The sequence below is a fragment of the Vidua macroura genome, chromosome 1 (assembly GCF_024509145.1).
Source record: "Vidua macroura isolate BioBank_ID:100142 chromosome 1, ASM2450914v1, whole genome shotgun sequence".
Taxonomy (NCBI): Eukaryota; Metazoa; Chordata; class Aves; order Passeriformes; family Viduidae; genus Vidua; species Vidua macroura.
The window spans coordinates 144534610-144542036 of record NC_071571.1 but is presented as its reverse complement, the minus strand read 5'-3'; the positions used below and the strand labels follow the sequence as shown (position 1 = coordinate 144542036).

Genomic DNA, 7427 nt, shown 5'->3' with positions numbered 1-7427 from the left:
CAGGGGTATTTATTCTGAGAGCTTGCATGCATGCCTTGATCAACTTTTAAACAACCAGCTCTAACAAGACCAAGAGATCAGAAAGTGTTTTGTAGACCAGAAAACTGGTCATGACTCACTAGTCAGTTCATTTGTCTTCCTGTTAGGTGGATATTCTCAGTCTGCCTTACTGAGGCTACCCTAATAACCACAACAACACACTGCATTGAGGAGTGAGACATTACTTTAGGTATGGGTCAGGTTCTCTTTGTACAGGAAACTATAAATACCATTTCTTTCTGTGAAACAGAGACAGAGGTGTAGGGGTGGGGGGGAAAGCCTGCATGCATTATGGGCTACTTCACCAGTTCTGAGGTTTTCAAAAAGTTTGTGGGAGCCTTCCTCCCAAGAGTCTTCTTGAAGTATATTCTCCCATGTCAATAATGGGTGCTGTTGTCATTGATGAGAATGATTCTGATGTTTGAAATTATCTAAGCAAAATGGTCCTGAACCTAAGAGTGAAAGTCAGGCTCAGATAACAAGTTTCTTCAAATTTGATGCTGGTTGCATTTAGTCTCTGTACTGTTTGATAACAGAGGTTGCAGCCAGCTGGAATTAAGTAAATGCATATAATTTTTTCTTTAATCTGCAAATGATTTGGATCCAGTGTTTCAGCCTGTGTCTGCCTGATTAAAAAAAAAAAAAAATATTTAGTGCATTTAGAATTGCTACAGTGTGTTGTGGAAGCCAAGAAAAATTCTCTTGCCTAAAGTGACGAAAGAAATCTCTGAATGGTTAAAGAAGGATACTCTGCTCATAGAGAAATTATTTCTAAATATCTAGTGACTAATTTATGCATTTCCTTCAAATTGTTCCAGCAGCAACATTACTATCCAGCTCCCTGTCTTATCCTTACTCATATTGAATTGTTACTCTCCATGTTACTTCTCAGAAGTAAGATTTTTCAGGATACTTGCATGTAACAAAATTAATTCATTTTTAAATTATGTAATTTTAAGAACTGATTACAAATATAGATGAGCTAAAAAAAAACCCCTTTAATTTCTATGGCATCTGAAACCTTTTAAAACATCCCTGCATTGTTACAGGAAATAGCTTTAAAATGCCAATCAATAAGTCTAACAAAACAGAATATAAAATAGTATTTTTTTTTTAGTATTGTAAGACATAATTTAGTAATATAATATCTTGATTTTAAGCCTGTATCAGGATCCTTGATTAAAACCTGAGTGCTTATTTCTGCAGTGGAACCATTCACAATTTAAGACTCTAGCAAGCAAAAGCTACATAGGAAAGAAATTAGTTACTGCTGGCTCTGACTCAAGTAATTTTCATGGACATCCAGGCAGGACAATAAATGGTGGTTTCAATGCAACCAGCAAGTGACAAGCAGCAACAAAAATTGAATCCAATTTTTCTGTGGGAATTTCCCACTGACTTCTCAGACACAATTCCATCGACTTTTGCACTGCAAAATTCTGGCACTGCATTGATAGTGTGTTGAGATTCATTCCAGTTTACTCAACTCCTTTGCCTCATTCCTCCATGTGGGGAGACTTCTGTAGAATTCTAAATCATTTGAACAATGTCAGATACATGCAAATCTGGCAGATTGAGCAGTCCAAAAAAGGACAAAGGATTTATCCATAACCTTCTGCTCTTTTTGGCTGTATCACTCACTTTCATCAGAACCTTTTCCCAGTGAGATTTTGAAATATCTTTTAGAAAAAGTTATCCTGCCACTCATGCACCAGTATTTTCTAAAGTTTGTCTATATCAATACTTTCTGTTTTCTAACTGTCACAAATGGCAAGAATTCAGTCAGATCCCATTTACACTTTTTTTTAGCACACTGATAATGCATCATTTGATCAGGGTGCAATGTGTTTACAGAACTTGGAGGGACCTCGATTGAACCTGGCATAACAGAGATCAGAGTTTAGCCTGATACATAAGACCAGTAAGTTGAGGATGTAACATTTTATTTTTTAAGACTAAAATTGTATCCTTTGGACTGGACTATTTCACTGAGTAAAATTTCTTTTGTTTCATAGAGCCATAGAATGGTTGTGTTGCACAAGACTTAAACATCCTTTAGTACAATCATTCCTGCCATGGGTAGGGACACCTTCCACTAGACCAGGTTGCTCAAAGCCACATCCAACCCAGTCTTGAACAACTCCAGAGATGGAGCACCCACAGTTTCTCTGTGCAACCTGTTCCATTGCTTCACCACCCTCATAAGGAAGAATTTCATTTAAACTTACCTTCCTTTAGCTTAAGGCCATTCTCCCTTGTCCTACCACTCTATGCCCTTGTGGAAAATACCTCTCCAGCTTCCTTTAGGTACTGGAAGAAATAGTCCTAACTATTGTTTGAAAGTCATTATTTATTTGACAAAACCAGTGGCCTTATTGAAAGTAAAGCATTTGTTCCTTACAGCTCAAACATCAAAACTGATCTTGATTGAAGAGGGTTCATGACTGTTGAACTGCAAAAATTTATACTGGTTTTATGATTTCATGCCCTTTGCACAGGACGGATGCCTCTTCCATCACAATATTAAATCTGGTGCAGACAGAATAGTTTGAATAGCTCTGAACCAGCAGAATGAGTTTATAGCACATTTGAACTTTCTTTTATACCTACAGCATTTTTCACTTGGCAGCAGTGGAACCTGATTATTCCACAGAAAGTCAAGAAAGCAAATCTTCAACCAACAACCCTTCACACCTGCTTTGATTCTCTTTTGCTAACACTCACCCTCTGACATATCTGGCAATTCAGAGTTATTTTAAATAACAGGATTCTTTTCCAATCATGTTTTCATGAAATTATAACTGTCATTGCAATAGCTCAGAGCACTCTTGTGGACTCACTGACAGCAAACTGCTGTCTCTACTTCTAAAGGACAGTCAATGTGGAAGACAAAAGGAAATAAAAAAGCATAGGATAAAAAGGTGTCAGTATATTACTCAGAAAAGAAAGAGGTTTACAATGTCTTATTTTGGAGTGGCAGTAGAATTATATATATATATATATATATATATATATATATATATATAAGTCCTCCTGGAAGTTCTTTCTAACTTCAAGGACAAGAAGTCATGAAAAGATTCTCCTCCTGCACCAAAGTTCATAAAAATAAGTTAGCAATTATTCTCCAGAGTGAATTTCTTCTTTGCCTTCCTGTTTCCTTATTTACTTTTAACATTTAATCTTAATCTTAATTGAAACAAATAATATCTTGCACCTGTTCTGTTTCCCATGGGGGAAATGGATAGACTTGGGTTCATAAGTCTCACCACTCTTCCCCTTCAGAAAAGTTGAACAGATTGGCTTGGGCCATCATGAACAACCCATGTCCTGTCCCATCCTGCACTGTCCCATTCCATCTCAGACTGGGCCCAGGCACTGTCTGTCAGATTTTTGGTTGGCCAAGGCCAACAAAGGGATCAGCTTCTCTGGTTTCCCTGATCGCTAATCCATGGGCATGATGGTGCCCTGGGCCAGTTTAGTGCAGAAGCAGAAGATTTGCAGCTCTCAGGCTTCCCCAGAAATCTCCATTTTTTTATTTACTGAGATCTGATTCTCATGCAAAATAAAGGAGAACCACAGCCAAATATCTCAGAAAAGTTCATAACTCTCATAAAGACAATTAATAGCAGACATGTAAGAACAGACAGAGCATGGGTTATAATACAAACTAATAAAAAATATCCCTTATATCACTTGAAAAGAAAGAGTGAATAAAGCCCCAGATTATGCCCTATGAAAAACATCACATCAAGAGTAGAACAAAAGTATTGATGGCGAGAAAATGAGAAAAATAAGTAGCAAGTTAAGCCATAGCCCAAAGGTTTTAATTTCATGCTTTGAAAGCCTCTTGCCTCTCCCTTTCCAATTGTTATTTCAGGTTCCAATATCCAATCATAAATTAATACTGCCCTTGTCACTCAATAGCCACTCTGGATGAATTAAATGTAGGGAGAAATGCTGATCCTTGGGAAAAGGACAACAAAAAAACAACAAAAAATGTTGTGAATTAGGCTAATGAAGAAAATGCAGCTGAGAATGTCTTTGGATAATCACACAAAAAACAATAAAAAATAAACAAGGGAGGAGAGCATTCATAGGATGTGTACAATTTTACCCACTATAAAAAGTGCCACCAGAACTAGAGCTGTGATCTGCTTTATTCACTCTCTTAACCATAACAGCAGCCATGAACCATCACTTCCAAATGACATAAAAAGACATTGTCTTGAGCAAGCAGGGAGTGGGGGCTCTGAATGAATGAAGTCAGCCAACAAGATGTATTTACCTCCACCTTCTCCCATCACTGTTTCTGGCACCTGGTATTCTCTAGAGACCATGCAGGATGCCATCACTGGATGTGATCTGTGTGAATGTTGTCCCTTCACTTCCATGAATTATGTGAAGCTTGTGCGCTCATCCCACTGCAAAACCTGTAGTAAAAACAGTGAGGGTATAAAAAAGGGTATGAATCTATGTGTTGGTTACCTTATAGAGTGCACAGTGTTCACATCTGTACTCTTTGAATCATCTAGCCTGAGGAAAAGTGTCTGTAGAGATGCAATTTTTACTCCCCTCCAGGATGCTGTTGCAGTCAGATTAGTAGTGTAGAAGAGTTTTGGATAAGATCCTCTCACCAGTGAAGAAATTATACACTCATATACTGCAAGGTTCAGAAACCAGTGAGAAGTGTGATTTATTCAGGATCCAACCATGTCACCCTTTAAGCACTCTCCTCATAATTTAGGAGGAGCATTCACTTTTTGTTAAATGAAAGAAACTAAACCAGTCAGAAATGGCCTTTTGTCTTTTGATAAAACCTAATGTCAGTACAACAGAATCCTCTTTTTTTCTTTTTTTTTTTTTTTGCTGACTGAACTGTCCAGTGACCAGCAGTGGAAAAGACATTGAAACATAATGAAATGACCTACTAATATTATACCGCAATCACTAGAGGCACACATCTCCAAATGATGAATCATTTGAAAATCTGGGATTCAGAGAACCTCAGCAGCTTGATAAATGTAAAGCCTGATCTCAAATATGGCTTATATCCAAGAAGCATTTTTTTTTTAATTTTAATTGTAGTTTTGACCAAAACTATCAGGAAAATCTGAAGAAAATCTAAAGCTGGATCAAGAAAATAAATATTTTTTAGTTGTTTTGAGATTTTTTTCATCAGCTAAATTAATAACTACAATGACAGTCATCATGCTGTCAGTAAGGCTGCTACTGGGATAAATGGATGATTCCTTGTCTGTATTGCTTTGCTTCAGCACAGCAGGAGTATTTTATCTGCTTCCAAAATTATTTCATACAGGGAACAATGATTACTCAAAAAAAAGCTTGACTTGAAAGTAGAACACAAAGCATTTAATGAAGATTTCCATGTTTTATCTGACAAACAATCATGAGGCCAATCAGGCAGAAAGTGTTGGAGGTTCTTCAGTCTATGATACAGAGTTAAAAATACACAGATAGTTTCACTAAAATGTTGTTTTCACTTAAAGTTTTTCTTCTGCAAAGGTTTGACATACTCCAACCAGTTAGTTTTACATCAAGCCTATGAACAGCTAATTATAAGATCAGTTTTACAGATGGGAAACAGATATCCACTGTCTAAGGGATCTGCCAGAAGTCACAGAATGCTTGACCCACATCCTCACGAAGCTGGTAGTAGTCTCCACATTCATTCTGTAGTTATGCTTAACCCCATGGGGAGCCGTGACTAGAGCTCAGTTAATTGCAGGGTCCTGTATGAGCGTGTAACTATTGCCATTACAGGAAACCCAGGTCATTTGTTACGCCACTGGAGCGTCCAACTGATCCTGTCATTAATCACTATGATATCACAGGACATCTACCATATGGTGCAAAACAATCCCCTCCCTTGCTACAGAAATTAGATATCTTTAAAGACAAAATCATCTTTATACCAATTGGGAAGTACATTAGACTTTTGCTTCCTTTTAGAACTTTGCCTTAAATTGCTGGTTAAGACGATTTGTGAAGGAAGAGTGAGAGCACAAAGCATTTAATGAAGTGTCCTTCAAACCCTTTCTGCAAGAGAAAAGAGGGTCAGCCAATGTAATTCTTGCTATATGCATATCTAACCTATCTATAACACTAACAATATCAATCTGATCATTAAAAATCCATCCCTTCTACTACACTGGCAAGCTATTGGTCAGAAGAAATCATTCACACATTCTCACACATACTTAGACTCCTATTCACATCTTCCCTTCAGATGGAAAGGCTTGTGAAAAGTTCTCCAGTGGTTGATTGTTCAAGCATGGACATTTTGTAATGAGCAGGACAATATCCCACAATCTTACTTAGATAGAGCTTTACTCCCAGTTCAAGCCCATTAATCACACAGTTTTAGTTTTGATGTTATATTGCAGTTATCTTACTCAGTGGCCTGGATGATAGCACATTCTGGTTTCATTGCATTTCAAGCAGCAAAGTCATTAGCAGCTTTCAAGGCTTGACAAGTCTTCCTTCACTAAAAATCTTTTCCCTTTACACAGGTAAAGTTGTGCCAACTCTACATATTGCAATACCCTACTTTGGTACTAAGTTTTTGCAGCAGAATCTGGGACAGCAAGTATCTTTGTATAGCATATTCAAAATATCCAACTTACTCAAGGAGGAGGTGCTGGCATCAGCCAGAGCAAAACATTAAGCATGCCCTGGTACTTTATAGACTTAGATTTATTAGAGAAGAGGTTAAATACCAGAGGCTTGTTTCCATTTCTCATTAGTCCCCATACCTTTTTTCTTCAATAGCCTGCTAATAACTCACCTACTTACAGGCTTTAGGTACCCCTTCAAGTATTGCACCGTGTTGCAGTTTGGGATTTTGGCACCTATATTTTCCTGAATTCAGCCTTTAGTCTCCATATAAAGGAGTGAGAATGTGGCAATAGAGGGAAGCACACCTGTTGCCAGTGATCTCCATGCTCATATAGGAATATCACCAATTTTCAAAATTCAAGTGTGATAAGCTTCCTTTTTATGCACACATTCTGGGTGGATTCTGGCTTGGAAAGACTTGTAACTTAAACAGAAAATGCAAAAGGAAAGGGTTTAATCACTGCTTTACTAATGGGAAACACCAGAAACACCAGATCATTCAAACCAAGAAAGAAATTGGATCAAGACTTGAATCAAGTATCTTAACCACAGGATCATTCTTTTTTCCTCAATCTTTTGTTAAAGTCTTGATGACTACAGTGGGTTAATTTCTTTCTTCTTCATCTTCCACAGGAGATTTGAAGCATAACTGGAATTCCTAAAGTTCTATTTGATCAGACTCAATTTGGTCTAATTATGAACACAAATGTTTCAATAATTTATTCTTATTTCTCCACCACAATAAGTCAAAT

General features: G+C 37.3%; 1 long non-coding RNA gene across 1 annotated transcript; it reads right to left on the bottom strand.

Annotated features, from left to right (window-relative positions):
• Positions 1 to 4178: 4178 nt before the first annotated feature.
• On the bottom strand, positions 4179 to 5779 carry LOC128819890 (uncharacterized). The gene is made up of 2 exons (XR_008440779.1): positions 5695 to 5779; positions 4179 to 4469 (listed from the first exon to the last, which is right to left on the bottom strand). It is a non-coding gene; the product is annotated as an uncharacterized LOC128819890 (long non-coding RNA).
• Between the last annotated feature and the right edge of the window lie 1648 nt (positions 5780 to 7427).